The following is a 16,888-nucleotide window of genomic DNA, read 5'->3' as shown; positions in this document are numbered from 1 at the left end:
CGCCGACAAGTCAGCTGAGCCAAGGCCATCGCTGACACGGACTCCCCACACGGGACTCGCGGCACCCCAGGAGTAAGGCGGAAGGGCCGGTGAGGAGGCTCACTTGTCGTTCAAACGTACTGAATGCGTGTTGTGTCGCCATGAAATGAATATATTTATTGCTGTAGTCTGCTTGATTCGCAATGATCTTGCTGGACAAAACTGAGCCAGGTTAACGTAACGTCACTTCAGAATACCCTCTCCCTTGTTTTGCGCCGTACAGCATAAGCCGGGTTAAAGTAATCGTTGCCTGGCCTTATGCCGGACTAAATTCCCCCCCCCCCCCCTCTCGAAGGTGCTTTAGGTCCGTCCAGGGAAACAGAGGCATTGCATTGGCCCACCAAAAACAACAACAGCAACAACAACCAAAATCCTTGGTTCGACTTCGGCATCATAGCATTACCATGGAGCATCGGGTATCCGTTTTTTGTGTGGGTCTTTGTTTGGTATTGGTTGTGCTGCTATTGACTTGTCATCCCTGCGTGGGGCAGGCCTTGCAGTCTGATCATGTTCACAAAGGTCACTTTTGGGTGTAATCGGCTAAATTGGGTCTGGTTTTAAACAGCTATTGAATGTCATAACACTTGTATTGGCCACGCGTAAAACCATACGGAAATTCTAAGTTCATACACGGTAGTCTTTCTTATACTTCATGGGGCATTACATTGTAATATACAGTAGTGTTCCTTATTCTTAATATACTGCTGTTTTGATGGGAAGTTGACTGTTTTAATCAATCTGCTAGTAATTTTACCAAAGTGTACAAAGATCAAGGATAGGAAGTGATGCATAGGTCTATCAACTGAGACTATGCTAACACAAAATGTCTGCATCCTGTCTGACATTAAATTATCTGCTGTACGTTACACCCGCAAGACATCTGTATTTGGACCCACACTTGTTGGATCATTTGTGTGTGAAACTGGCCAGGCCAAATCACACTGAATTTTCAAATAATTGGTGTGTAAAGAGATGTTTTTGCATATGTCTGCCTGAAACTTCCTTTGTGATATCATAGTTCCTTGCAACATTAGCTCTCTTACCACTGGAGTTGGTGGCAGCTGTGTGCATAGCTGTGAGCTCTTGGATATAAAGGGTATGGGGTATGTGCTGAAAATGCTCCCGTGATGTCACTGCTATGCTGTACATGATCTACCCTTACCCCAGACATGTCAAATGTTACATGTATTTTTGCAATCTGGGCTTACATTGATGGTATCATTTGTTTAATTTAACTTTTGCTCACAAATGTCTCGTTGAATACATGTACAATAAGATAGAACATGTCAGGACTATTATCCAACATCTATATTTTTGCAAGAAGCATAGTGCATTGAATTTCTGCCAATAATTTTAAATGAGCACAAGCAGTGATGACACTTGTGGTTCATAACTTGGACCTGTGTCCTTAAATAATCAAATATCTCTGACTACTATGAAATAGTTTTCTGGCCTTGGTTTACAAAAAACTAAGTTCAGCATGCCCATGGCTCTATTACGTTTTAAACACGCTTTCAAAGGAATGCTCGTTATCTCATATGCCTGTGCATTTACATCTTAGACGCAACCATTGACTGGTACACAGTAAAATAGGAAACGCTCCAAATCTGTGCAGGCCCTGACAATAGATACCAAAACTGAACAGCCATTCCAGCTCCCACATTCTAACGCCTGATACCTGATACAAAAGGTTACGGCGACACGAGATACAGGCTAAGCCGAAAGGGTACAGGCTCTCGATGACCACAGCCGAACATGGGGTTAAACATACACGTCCCAGGAGCATCAGTGTAGTAGTACGTGGGGTTCCTACGTCCCAGTACCGGATACCCTGCGCGTGAAAAGGGCTGCCCGAAACATGATGGATAGGATGACAGGTTTCAAAGACCCATGCCGAGTATAAGGCTTCAATGTGATTTCCCACAGGACATCAGTACTCTATTCATTATTCCGCCGTCCGTGTGCCTCACACAAGCCGCATTACGTTTTGCAAAGAATACTCGCAGCGGGTGCTAATGATAGGTCAAAACGTGTTAAGAAACAATGGGAGACATACATTTTCGGGACATTTAAACTGAAAGAATGGCATAGCCTACAAAAAGGGCCACACTATGTTTAAACGCCATAATAGTTGGTCAGACACCAGTTCAGCCATAATAAAGTCAGTCGTCTCTGCAGACTGCACACATTTTTGAGAGGACGCGCATTACCGTCTTCCAACAAAATCAGCCGATTTTCAAAGGATGATTGAACTGCTCTGTCTTGGCAGGATGATGTGATCACCATCTGGATGGTTTCACGCCCTGAGGGCGGGGGCCAGCCCGCCATAGAGCGGGCGTCGGGACCGTCCAGGAAGGCCGCCGAGACGCCAGCCCTTCAGCCCTTCACGGAGAACCCAAGGGACCGAGTCGATGACGACCGCGATGATGATGACTTTGTGGATCTCCCGTCATCTCAGACCGTCAGATCCGTCGACGCCCGTGGTGGTTCGAATCCCCCCCCCCCCCCCCCCGTCTGTGGCTGACCCAACGGCCGATCCGCGCAACACCCTGTCGGATCTCCTAGGCAAGATGCAGAAGCCCCATTCTTCATGATCTGGGCGATCACCCTGAGCAAGGCCCGACATGGAACAAGGCACTGTCGGCATTCATGACTGACTGGTGCGTCGCCACGTCTTCCGTCGCCGCCCCCGCCCCCCCCCCCCCCCCCCCCTTCCCCTGTCAGAGACAGCTCAACGCGCAGCGTCAACTAGGTTAACGGAAAATCGTACAGCGTGTGCTCTCGCTGGTCGTCCTCCGAGGACCGGAAGGGGTAAACACCTGTACCAGCGGGGTCTGGGACAGCGTCGTGCCGCAGCGCCGCACAGTCTGCAGGACTGCGTCGAGCAAAATCGAGCGCTGGGTCGCAGAACATGTCATGTCAAGGTGATGTCATGAAACGGCAAGTTGGGTGTTTAAACAGACAACGCACCATAAGAATGTTCTCATACAGATTGTTTTCTCTCATTTCAGAGCTGTGATCATTGCATGCTCACCAGATGCCTTGTCGTGGAAATATCCGGGCCTTTCAGTAAATTCCTTTAGCTACAGGCTTAGGTTTAGTGGGGCTTTGCTGCCTGAGGCTTTCCTCGTCATTCCAAAAACAGAGTTTGAGGTGATGACACGCATTGAAGTCTAAATGTGTTTGGGGAAGTGTACAAGATATCTGGTGTTTACATGTATTGAAGCATAGAGGTGGTGCGCACAGAAACCTACAATGCCTGTCTTGGGGCACCCATCCGTTCACTACATGCCTGTACCGGGTGCCGGCTCGGCTCAGGCTGCTGCCGTGCGTAGGGCTGGGAAGGAGTACGATTTAACGGGTCTACATTGTCGTCGTCTCGTTGGGTCTGCTAAGGCGTGTTCTGTCGATCTGAATACTTTTGGCTTGTTGAAGCTGATGATCTCGTTCATATCACCGTCCATGATTGGTAGGTCTTAGAGTGTTTAGCCGGGATTATTCCACGCGGGCCACTTGTACCAATGCCATAAGAAATCAGATACGTCCGGTACAGTGCACTATCTCATTTAAAGACAAGGCCATTAAAAGAGTACAGCGGACGGGGTGCCAATAAATGGCGGGAGTTGTCAGCTGACGCAGCGCGAGACCTGTCTGTTCCCATGAGACTCCCGTGCAGTGGGTATTCTCCTGGGATCATCCGGGATTCCAGTTTTAGGTGGTTTTTTATACAAGTTACGGCATGGAATTAACTAGAAATACCTACTGGAATCTGTATGATGAACATGGCTTAAATCCCGTTGCTTTCAGAAAGGATGTCTAGGCGCGTGGACGATGGCTAATCATTTTTAGTGGTCATAGATTCCCATCAGAGCTCTAGTTTTGCCAAACCTGTTGAGAAAAGCAGTGAGCACAGGACTGACCATCCTGGGGTACATTAAACATCATGATGCTTTGACATACTAAATGAATGCAATTGAGTCTAAATCTAGGTCTAAATGCCCATTGTCTCCATTGTTACATTACATGCCCAATCTCTCGTTATGTGGGTACCTTGGGTACCTTTACAAGAATACATTTAGGTGCTTATGCATTCACTGTTTTCCTTTCGTGTCTGAGGACTGTGTGGTAATACGGAGCCAGATATTGGGAATGAGCTTGAAGATATTGCATCTTCAAAGGTCCTTCAGGGAGGCCTGCATTCCGCGAGATTTTCATTGGCACGACGTGCTACTTTGTAGGGATCCACGTCCTTACGGCACAGTACGGTGGAAGTGGGAGGAGGAGTAGGGGCGGGGTGTGAGCTCAGTGTGTGAGCAGCCGCGCTTTGTCCGCGGCCCGAAAAGTCCGGACCCTCAACGAAATGCGATCTTAAGCTCCTGGGCCACGTGGCGATCTTATGACCATTGGACAACTATGTAGGCGCCCAAACAACTTACAAAAAAGAATGCACAGAAACGATAGAAAGTAGCAAAGTCAAAATGCTTGGGAAGTTTCTCTGCATTTGGATAATTTTCATCCTAAATATACTCGACAATGTAGCTTTTAGTGGACCTGAGCTTTCCTGCCCCAAACCACTGTTTCTCGTTGTCCTTGAAAGCTAGTTGTAGAGCTACAGAAAATATAGCTGTATATTCAAAATGATATTAATTTATTTCTAGTCATCCCTGATATTCGTAAGATGAAACATTTGTGCCACAACATCATTAGCTAGGCCATTTCGGTCAGCATTATTTCAAGCACCGCTGACAGCTGTTGTTAGGATACGCGTTTACGAAAAAATATGCGCTCTATTGCCCTGGATGCGTGCTGACCTGCGCAGGCCAACGTGTCCCATCATACGCAGCAGGTGCGTCCCGTGCGCCTCAGCATCTGTTAGTATTTGCTTCACCAACAATGCAGTGTACCAAGTCACATGCGGTTTATGTTTGACTACCTAAATAGGAGAATGTATCTGTCTGGTTTGTGAAAGGTTTTCCGACCATCGCCGCACGGCATTTAGCAAGGACACGAACAGCCCGGTCGTGTTTTCGTTGCTGGTCCATTACGCCTTCGACGTGCTGCCTGCCATTACAATATGGGAATATGCTGCAAGCGTCTTCAGTGCATGGAAAACAAATTTAAACAAACGATTTTCAGCCGTGACCTGGCTCCCCATGAATGATGATTACGGCAGCTGGCTCTCGTTAGGCACCCGAGACACTTGCTCTATACAGACGTCAGTGAACTGCCTAGGCACGTACTTGATTGCCCTTGTAAGTCGCTTTACCTTAAGTTATAGCATGCGTGGATTCATTCTTGCATGCGCTACTGCCTCCATTCAATGCAGGAAGTGGCGCATAAATATCTGAGGGAATTAGTTGTGAAGGTACATTGCGGCTGACACTACCGGAACAGACGGCACCAGCTTGGCTTCTGGAGACTATTGTATGGACAGCGATGAAACACTGCAGTCTACGATAGATGCCTTAATGAGGGGCAAAACGTCTGTATTTGTGTTGTAAGATGCATGCAGCATTCCCACAAAGCCTTAGCGTGTATTTCTGCACTAGAAAGCAAGGCAGAGGCATTGGTAACGTGTTTGCTTAGTTCTGAAAAATAGCTTACGTACGCCAGGATTGGTGACAACGTCCAGTCGTCTTTGCCGTTTTTTGGTAACTTTAAGTCGCAACCTTTTGTAGAATAGTCATGTTTGCAACTGTTGAGATTACGGCAACAAAGTGGCTGCGAGGTTCCAGACAGCTTTGCAGCCCCCTGAGCCGTTGTGAGCATTATGCACGGAGGTGACGTCAGTGACGCTCGCCGGCGTCCCCGCCTCCGTCCGCGGGTGTCGCCATCCGTCTCCGATCGACGATGCGTGCCAGCCAGTTGTGAGTCAAGGCCGGCCAGCTGGGCGGCTGGCTGCCCGCGCCCAGCCGCTGTGTCAAGGCCCTTCCCTACACAGCGGCGCGCGTCGCAGACGGCCGCATTCTGGCCGACCTTGACCGCGGCGCGCGGCGGCCGCCGGGCTCCGCAGATGCCGCCGCCATGTGGCAACCGCGTGGCAACGACCCGGCCACCTTGGTAACGGTAGACGGGGATGCACGCTGTCGGCCTGGACGCGCGGGCAATAAAACCAAGGTTTCACGAACGATTCCAATTCATCAATGACTGAACATGGATGTTGTGCACGGTGGCATCCTCCTAGCCCATTTGTCTCCGTGCTGACCTATTGAACGAAACGTCGACGAGTTTTAGCTTAGCCGTTCTTTACGAAACTTGCCACAGGAATGGCGCCACCGGCTTGAGGCGCTGAAGGGCACTTGTTCACGGTCACCTGTCCTTACTGCAAGGTTCCAGAATGCTTGTCGGGAACGCCCCCCCCCCCCCCTTCTCATACACTGCTAGGGATCCTAATTGAAGGAGTTGGTGATACCTTTCAAACTGCTTCCTGTTTGCTGCCCTAAGCAACGTCATACAATTACATCGACTTGCTTGAGCACAGAAGCTATCGTGTTGCGGAATTTTAAGCCTATACATAGTGAGGAAAAAAACAATATTTTATCACCATCGGGAGTAGAAAGAAAGGAATGATGTGAATGGCCACATTTTATACCTGGGCGTCAATGCATTTGCGGCGTATTGCAGCACCTAGCAGAGGATAATCTTTTGCTGAAATGAGCATTCGAAAAGGGAAGACACACTTACTGATTTTTCACGGCTCGGACCCATCATCTTGTTCCATCTACGGATGGATGGGTTATTGTTAGATTTTGTGTGCTTTCACTTTTCTCACATCGAAGAGGCATTTATAAGGAGGTAAGCATCAAATGAGCTGGAAATGGCGACGAGGGCAGCGGTGCTAAGTGCTGTAAATCCTAAGGTTTTCACAGACCTTACTGACTTCATCAAAAGTACTTGACCTCTCAAATGTCAAGGTCACAAAAGCTTTGTAAGTAGCACGGGAAGGCCCTCCGCAGGACGTCGCCACAATCGAGCACATTTGCCGTTTACTTTACCGCAGCCGCATTTTTCAACTTAGTCGTATCACCTGACGTCGCTAATTCCCTTCTTTGTACAAAGCGTACTTTAAGTCCTTACTAAGAGATTAAATTAACTTGCCTTCCACAAAATATATACACGGTTAGCAGCAATGCGAAGTCCCATAACGCTGGCTTCACTTGCTCTCGCGATGGAGGACGCCATGCCATCTTGGCTCCGTGGGATGGTACACTTGTGCGCCAATTTTTCCAACTGGTTGTGCACACGATGCTAGTAGTCTACAATTACTGATACGTCGACAAATAATCGATCAAGCAAGCAGGCACACACGTTGGTGGGAGCTGACCGTTCGAAGTTGCTGCGAGTACCAGCAGATAGGCAGCATCGTCGTCGAGGGGAAAGCCGTCTGCGACGCGGAGCACAAGAAAGCGCCGAGGAGGGGCAGAGGGTGAGAAATGGTGATGGATCGGTTTCGAACCCGGACCTTAACTGGGCTATTTGCGAGCGACATTGATGAGAATTATACAGTGAGACTCGAACCCCTCGTAATTCAGCGGGTTGTAAGCATCAATCACTGTGCATTCCTCAGAAGCAAAGTCTTCAAGCTTGTGGAGAGCTACTTAGTTGAAAAGTTAGCGCGTTTAAGAAAAGCTCTCTGCCTACTCATGCTGCCGAGTCATGTGTTGATCATCTCCAGGCCCTCTACATGAGGAGGCAATGTATGCTGGCTTGGGTGGTAAATGTTGGTCTCTTAAGATGGTCTGCGTCTTAAAGCGAGACCCTCAATGTAGTAATATTATCCGATTGTAACAGGTTTTTAAGAGGATGGGAACACTTCTCTTCGGTCGTTTCTTTTAGGACGTGCTCAGGTTTCAAAAATGCAAAAAAGGCGCCTAAATCAGCCTACCTGTTCATGTTGTTGCCGTCCCCCGAATACCGACGAAAAACACGCATCTGCCAGGAATCCTGCTGTCATTACAACTTGGTCATCGACTGAACAGCAATGCGCGCGTCTATGGTTTTCAATTATATGCAACATGTGTTCTATCATATTAGATATATTTGGTCCCTTGAGCTGCCAATGAGAAGCTTGGCATCCTGCTACAACAGCCGTCATCCGCGCTGGGTCAGGCTTAAGTTGCCAATGAGAAGCTTGGCATCCTGCTACAACGGTCGTCACCCGCGCTGGGTTAGCCTTACGCTCCAACTCATCCGCCGCTCTGTGGCGCTGCTTGAGAGGGTCGACGGTGACTGTCCACCTCCAGTCTCTGTTTGCCACATGGAGCGGGAGGGACAGGGATGAGTCCATCGCGCTAATGGACCGGAGTGCGCTGCCCGCGTGGCATGTGTTTGTCTCCAGGCCAGGTGTGAGGGACTTTCGGGTTAGTGTAGTGTAGCACTCATCCCGCTGGGGGCGGTGAAAGGGGAGGAGGAGGGAATGAGATAGCCGATGAGACATGGTGTACGACAAGATTGGCTAATGGGTGCAAGTTGGCAGGAGGCCTTTTGGATCACGAATCCTTCATCATACGATGAGGAACGTTATAACCGTAAAGTATTCTGATAGAAAAAGGCTGGGAAGATGTTGGTTGGTGCCAGTGAGTATGAGAAGTGACAACACTAACTTAGAGTGGGAGCTGCCCCAAAGTAACATCGGAGACTCACTGAGTCAGGGCTGAGCTGCCGTCGGACCTGCTCACTATTAGCACCCCCTCCCCCCCCCCCCCCCGTCACCTTCCCTACCCACCCCACAGACACGACCGGTTTCACTGGAAGATAGACAGAGCCCAACAATCCGCTACATGTGTCTTATACTCTTTTCCCTCTGTGATCTCCAAGGTCCCCAAGATGCTAGGCATGACGATGTCTGTCAAACAGAACAGCCTTCGAAACATTTGCTGTAATCCAGATACTTCCGCCCTGGCCAAGGAAAACAAAACTGGTTGTTGTATAGGCCGTCACGCATATTTAGCAACAGCTACTGAATTATTCTGCATAATTTGCCGGAAACGAGACAGGTGCAGCTTGCACATTAATGTAATAAACTGTTTAAGAGCACCAAGTATGACGGACCACTAGTAGACAAACACAACCCTGCGCACATCTCCAAACAATTTTGCAATGTCCAACCTAATCTCCGATTGGGAGCATCTTTTCTCATCTCCGATCTCCGATTTGGAGAAGGATGCCGCGCCTCCTGACGCTCATGACATTTACAGCAGCATTCAGCAGGGTCCACAGGTCACTTGCGGACGAAGGCACGTATAGAAAAAGTACACATGGCAATGGCTCGTGAGATAAAGTAAGTATGTCAAAAGCTCGACAGGAGATTAGGGTATTAGAGTATACAGGGAGATTGAAGTGACTAAGCTATACAAGCTCGTACGTAGGGTGTTAAGTTTGTAGCAGCAGAAGTTTGCAATTGCAAAATATGCATGGATAAAGATCGTATGGTAAAATGTTCGTCAGGAAAAAGGATAGTTACGAATTGCTCGCACGCGTAAAAGTTCGTATGTGAAAAGGTCGCAGGCCATTATTTGAACCCAGTTGTTCGGGCGCGAGTGTTGTCCAGAATGTCTTTCAATGGACGTAATACAAGTTCACAGCCATGAAAGTCGTGTTTTAAAGAAATATTTGAACTCAACTATTTGGTTGCACGTAAGGAAAGGTTTGCATTTCGATGCATGATGCAAGCACACAACGTTTGTTCGAAAATGTTCGGCGGTGATGAATTTCGTTTGACGAGAGCTCGTACGCAAAACTTCGAACGTAGATGTGAACTGAACGTTGGAATGCAGATATTCATGCTTGATGTTAGGTGTCTTTAAATGTCTTATGGACTTGAAATGTCTGAGACGGCCAGCAAATGAATTCGAACCGATTGGGGCAGTGGAAGATGATGCTGGGATCGATGGGACTTGAGGCTAAAGAAATGTCCTCTGCAGATATCCGGCCGAGCTTGTTGTGCGCACTATTTATATGCAGATCTCCAGCCGAGTTCGTGGTCCTCCCCCTTTATCTGCAGATCTCCCGCCGAGTTTGTTGTGCTCCCCCTTGATCTGCAGATCTCCAGCCGATTTTGTTGTACTCCCTCTTTATCTGCAGATCTCCGGCCGAGTTTGTTGTGCTCCCCCTTTATCTGCAGATTTCCGGCCGAAGTTTGTTGTGCTCCCCCTTTATCTGCAGATCTCCGGTCGAGTTTGTTAATGCATGACCGAGTTTGTTGTGCTCCCCCTTTATCTGCAGATCTCCGGCCGAGTTTGTTGTGCTCCCCCTTTATCTGCAGATCTCCGGCCGAGTTTGTGGAGCTTCCCCTTTATCTGCAGATCTCCGGCCGAGTTTGTTGTGCTCCCCCTTTATCCGTCACCCTGAGGACGTCTCATTCGACGACTTCAGCTGACGTCCCTAAGCACAGCACTGACCCCAGCTGAGGGACGTGACGAGTCAGCTGGCTATGGAATACGGCGGGCAGACGCGCCAGTGACGCGGCTATACGATTGCCTATATGAAGTCAATAGGATTTCAGAGTGATTCACCTGCTGGGCCCGGCTCTATGATCGAACCCCTTTTGGATAATTAGATTGGACCCCTTAGAATAGAACCTCGCTTTCACCTTACCCGACTTACCGCGGAACAAAATTTTGATGTCGCATGTCAGAAGGGAATGGAAATTGCTTATTTGGATTTATATCTAGCCATATCCGAAAACCGAATTTCAGCGCAATTTGAAAGCTGCCAGTGCATAACTTGGTACCCTGGTGGTTCATCTGGCCGAGAGCACTCCATTAATAAAGCATCATCCACCACACCGAAGTGAGTTCTCTCTATGCATCGTTGTTGGCTTGGTGTTCATCATTCTCGGGAAGTGGGCTTGCAGTCACGGCATACCAGTTAAGCGCATGTGCCGTTCGCGTGCCTTTGCGTACATATTTTCTTTGTGAAACCAGCCCCATCCGCTTTAAAAAAATGTGCACATTTTGTGCACAATTTTTGTGTGCACAGATTTATTGTGCACTAGTGCTTGCACATTAAATTGCTTACGAGCAATTGTGTGCGCAATTTGTTCATACAAACTTTTCACACGAGCTTTGTCCTGACGCACTTATGTCGATACGAACATTGTCAACACATTCCTTACACTTTACGACCATTTGCTTACGGACTGCTGCTTACGACGTTTTGCGTACACACTTCTACCACACCAACTTTAAACCTTACATATCTTTCCTTGCAACAATTGTGTACGCACTGCATGCATACGTACTTTTGCCACATGTTCTTGTGTTCTAAAACCGGCAGCGGTATCGAGCTATGCGCAATAGGTGGCAGCACCTGTCTTCTAGGTGGCTGTGCGATCTTTCGCGAGTGCGGCAAGATCTTCCAATGGGATTTCGCCGCCCTAAATCCGGGCCGCAAGAGACCAGCGAGCATGCAGGCAAACCAGGGGCACATTCAAAGGTGGCAGGGTGGATGGTGTATGACCCGCTTATCGCATTTGATGTGTGTTAATTTTCATGTAGAGGAATGTCGACAAGAAATAGAGGTCAGCCTGTAAAAGCAAGGAAATCAAATACACACGATACTAAACGTCATGAAAAAGAATTCGCGCTCATACGGCATGCCAAGACGCTTTTCAAGAAATCTTTTTAAGTTAAGCCCCATTTCAAAATCCTGTAATTGCGGTTGGTTTTGGTTTTTGCTGTTGGGTGCACCGCCTGCAGTGGTCATTTGGGGAAGCTAAATCGGGTACTGTCCTGCCGGTACAGAGGGCTGCTTCATTACATATTGGCTTTGGCGCCTCTTATCTCTGGACTTTGGAAATTCCCGCTGTCCTAAAAGCTGCCATAACCATTGCGTCCACCTTCAGTAAGTTTTTGGGGCCGGGCTTTTTCAGCGAGGTCCTTGTTGACTGCTTGTGGCCATGCAATGTCAGCGATAATTGGCCACGTTAATGCCCACGAACGACTCGCCCGGCATTTTGTGTTGAGCTCATCCGAGCCGGTACGCCCTGCAGTAACGGAGACTCACTCGGGGAACAGTAATCATCTAGCATAAGAAAAAGTGAACGTTCGTCAACTTCAAACAATAAACGAAGCAAACGAACTATGCGAAAACGGTGCCAACGGCTAGCCGGCCCGTGACGGAAGTCGCAAATGAATACGAATAACTGCGAACTGCTCAGGACATGCGGCGAGCAAACCTTGCGATGCATTGGCAATCATTATTTAATGCTGTTGTATGGATCCGCACTATCATGCTGTTGTGCAACTACCGCCGTGCTGTTACGTGTTACGTGCTGTTACGTGCGGCCCTGTCATGTGACATGTTTTGGACGATATGAAAGCGTTGGTCTCGGTGTGCGTGTCTTGTGCACACTCACCAGAGCTTGGTACGTCCAAGCGTATCGTGCGCACACTCACCAGAGCTTGGTACGTCCAGGCGTATCGTGTGCACACTCACCAGAGCCTGGGACGTCCAAGCGTATCGTGTGCACACTCACCAGAGCCTGGGACGTCCAAGCGTATCGTGTGCACACTCACCAGAGCTTGGGACGTCCAAGCGTATCGTGTGCACACTCACCAGAGCTTGGTACGTCCAAGCGTATCGTGTGCACACTCGCCAGAGCTTGGGACGTCCAAGCGTATCGTGTGCACACTCACCAGAGCTTGGGACGTCCAAGCGTATCGTGTGCACACTCACCAGAGCCTGGGACGTCCAAGCGTATCGCGTGCACACTCACCAGAGCCTGGGACGTCCAAGCGTATCGTGTGCACACTCACCAGAGCTTGGGACGTCCAAGCGTATCGTGTGCACGCTCACCAGAGCCTGGTACGTCCAAGCGTATCGTGTGCACACTCACCAGAGCTTGGGACGTCTAAGTGTCTTGCCATGCTGCTGAGCTGACCGCCAATTAAGCGACGAATGAAACACATATAGACTGCACGACCAGAAAGCCCATAACACGTGCCTGTGCATATTGCCGGTTCCAACAAAATAAAACGCACACCGGCACAGTTCCATCAGATCTCGGCAGCGGCAACTGACCGTGAAGCTCTCGCCCCGAACTCTCCAGGTCGACCATCGCTGGTCGCCAAGGTGCTGCCTTTGCGAGGGGCTTGCTTCGTTTTAGCTTTCCAGAACTTTATGTTCCAGACCTCCCAAAGCCCCAAATAATTCCTCCTGGAACCTCTGCCCTCACCAAGATGCGTGAAATTACACCAAGATTGTTGCATTTAAAAGTAACTTGTGGAACCCAAAAACTAAAAAAAAAATGTTGACATAATTGGGATGCATAGTGAGAGAATGTGTGAAGTGTATAATTATAATTGTAATAGATTATATGTAATGTAATATAAATATAATTTATTGGAATATAAATATGATATAAAAATACATAAATTATAAATACAATAAAATAAATATAAAATACATATAACAACAGGGATAAAATTGATGACAAATTTCGGATTTTCCAAAAACCAAACGCATGCTGGTATACGCTTGCTCGCATTCTCCTGTTGGATTTAAACATGATAATGCGTTTGTAAACAGTTCGCAAACTGGTCGCGAACAAAGCGTGCTCACACAGCCGGCCGGCTGGCGGCGAATTCGCTGACACGGACACAAGCAAATATAAGTGAACAGCGGAGCCTGTTCACGCATTGCAGCGCACACCGTATCCTAGTTGTACTTGATGTGAGAACAATTTAGCTCGAGGATTTAAGCTGAAGTGTCGTGTTCCAGCGCTTACCACGCTACGCCACATGCGAGAGCGCCCCAGTTTGGCTGGTTTGAGATTAGAGTCATCTCGTCCTAGGGAGAGAAGAGTGGTGGGGCTGGGCTCCCATTTGCGCCTCGGAGTTCTGGGCTACCGAGACTCGTCCCGCACAGGAACTCTTCATTGGGCTATGTGCGGGTACTCGGGAGGGGCTCCCGCGCGGGCGGTGTAATGGTGCGAGGTCAACGTCGAGTCACCGATAGGTGGCGCCGAAGAGCGCTGTGGTGTGTGATGAATGCTAGGCGCTATTTAGGAGCTGTGTGTATGTTAAGTTGCACTGAGATATTTGATAATGTTGTAAATACTTTGCCTACCAATGAGCGAGTTTGTAGACCTGCTAAGCCAACCAATGCTCTAGCTCTTGTTAGTTCGCTGATGGCATACTGACCACCAGACGGCGGGGAGAACGAGCGACCACCATCAGGCGGGTCCGAAATGGCCTCGGTCAAAATATTCATAAAATACCAGGCAGCTATGGGGCTAACCCGTGACCACACGAGGATTGGGGTTGACTATCGGTTCCGGTGCAGAAGTTCTCAGTTGCTTCTTGCACTGTGCATACATATGACGGAACTTTAAACAACGCGGGTCAAGGCTTGTAAGTTGAGTTGTTTTTCTATGTTGAGTAATTCGATTGTTCTTTCTTTGTTTTGAATTGTTTGATTTCACGTCTTACTTGGTCTGACTGTACTGGTTGCGAGCCCAGTGCAAGGTCACAACGTATTTCAAAGAGAGCCAACAAAACCGTAATAGACAAGTTCCATAGGCCCCATTGCAGGTTTAGGTGTATAAAAGAACCTGTCCTACTATCACATAATACACTTACCTTGTCTACAGATCTGCGGCGATCCCATGTCCTCGGACCCGACCAACCGCAGGTCCGCAAACTTAGGACGACAGCATATTTATTGGCGAGCGTAGACGCATGTCTTTAAACCATGAGCAGTCACACTTCGAGCAAGCGTTTGTCGGCACGAGCGGGTTTTCAGGCAGATGGCTGATAGACGCTAGTTTTCAGCTACAAACAATAGGTTTACGCTCTGCACTTTCCATGTCAGCTCACAATACTACAGAGTTAGGGCGTTAAGTGCTGCTGATGTATCCCTTGCGGTAAATAGCTTGGAACTCATCAAGCCATCCTCGATGGTTGGAACGCGGCCTAAAGTGAGCTTTCCGGAACATCCAATGACATTTTGTGACTCAATGGGCATGCTATGCCGTTATGTATCAGATTCAGCGTCAAGTGGCCCGAAACTAATAATAACTGTAACCCTGACATATGATCATAAGATCCCCTCCCTTCCCGCTTCTTCCTTGACCCTGCACTGGTTCCACCCCCCCCCCCCCCCCCCTTCCATCCAATACCAGCGCGACAATCCGCGACTTGTTCGCAGTGCGTTTCTCATCGGCACCGACACTCGAGGACCCCGCCGCCGGCCGACCGGTGAGTGCAGTCTCGTGCGACGCCAGACTGGTCCCACGCGCAGGACAAGCAGCTTACCACGAGTGAAAGGGACGTGAACGATCAGTACATTGCGGAGCCCGAGTCGTAGTGGTGCTCGACTGGATACCTTGCGGCAAAAACAAACAGGCATCACGGTCCCCCACTCGCCACCGTCTCAAGCATAAGGGCGAGGTAAGGGCATCCAGTGTACCTTAGCGGACACAGATGAACCATTTTGTTGATATTATTAACCATGGACATTCTGAACTGTGAGCATTATGAGCTGTGAACATTATAAACGGTGAAAATGAACGGCGAATGCAGGTCAACACCTCAAGCACAGGAACAACTATGAGAGAGCACCACAAGAAACGGCCAAAACACAACCACATAACGATTTTTGACCCAGCAAGCACTCGAGCACTGCGGCGGCCTCGTTTCGAGAGGTTTAAGTACTTCAGCTGAGAACTTGGGTGCCAATGTCGCACGGACAGTTTGGCAGCACCTGAACGTTATACAAACGTTTCATGACGTAATCAATTGCTGACGTATTCAGGAGCATTGCTACTAAAAAGAGACATTATTTTGTCTGAGGCGCCCGTTCCAATTAAAAGTATAGTGTAAAGTGAGTTAGATTATTTCATCATATCTGATGCTTACCTGCTTATTTTCGAAACTGGAGCGTTCCCTTCAATGTACGCCGTTGTAAGGCCACCCATATCTCGATCACTGTTCCTCACCAAATATCTGACAGTATCCAGCACAGCTGACTCTGTGGAGCACCCTGGCTTGAAATCGCGCCACTCCTCACAAATGATGTTACGCAGCGCCAAATAACCTAACAGCTGTGGGTGTCCATTTGTATTCTTTTGGGTGGGCCATTGCCCCCCCCCCCCCTTCACGTCTTGGAGCCCAAGCACGAGGAGAACATTAAAATGACAACTCAAAATTACATCAGCTTTAAACAGGGGTTATAACAATTGTTGCACAAGTGAAAGGAAAAAGCAAATGAAAAATGTGACGCTATATTTAGCTGAGGGCGGCTGGCTGAGCCAGCCATGCTTTTAGAGGTACGCGTTCGCGCAGCATTTCCTGTTTTGCTGGATGCTGCGTTTTAAGCTGCATTCTTTAAAGAAAAATAGTTATCCGAACCTTTGGAATGGATGGATTTCCGTGATCGAAGTTCATGCTTGGCAATGCTTGATATATGAGCCCTGACCCTTACCATCTGTTCCCGCAATTCCAGGTCAACGACAGAATATGGTGGCGGAGGTTTAACGCACCGCAGTGCTCGGAACCGTCTGTCCTGCTCCTCTGACGTCACCTGACCCTCTAGCGCGGCCGCTGCCATCGACTGCAAGTCATCTGCTGCTGTCAAGGGTAAGTAGCGGTTGCCTAAAGTGACTCGATCTCACCCCGCCAGTGCTGGGTCGATCGAAAGGCAGCTTCGTTACAACCAACTGAGCTATCGGGACGAAAAATCGCGGGTGTTTTGACGTCCTTCAGCGATGTATCAAGTTCGTTAGAATGCGCCAAGTTGCGCTATTGTGCTTCGATACCGAATCCCATAATGCAAACAATGCGGTCGAACATTAACGCCGAGAAGCGTCACGAATTTACTAATGCCCATGCAAGTGCTGTGTTGCAGC

This window comes from Pollicipes pollicipes, unplaced genomic scaffold (genome assembly GCF_011947565.3).
Source record: "Pollicipes pollicipes isolate AB1234 unplaced genomic scaffold, Ppol_2.1 Scaffold_4219;HRSCAF=4965_pilon_pilon_pilon, whole genome shotgun sequence".
Lineage (NCBI taxonomy): Eukaryota > Metazoa > Arthropoda > Thecostraca > Pollicipedomorpha > Pollicipedidae > Pollicipes > Pollicipes pollicipes.
Note: the sequence above shows the minus strand (reverse complement) of the source record.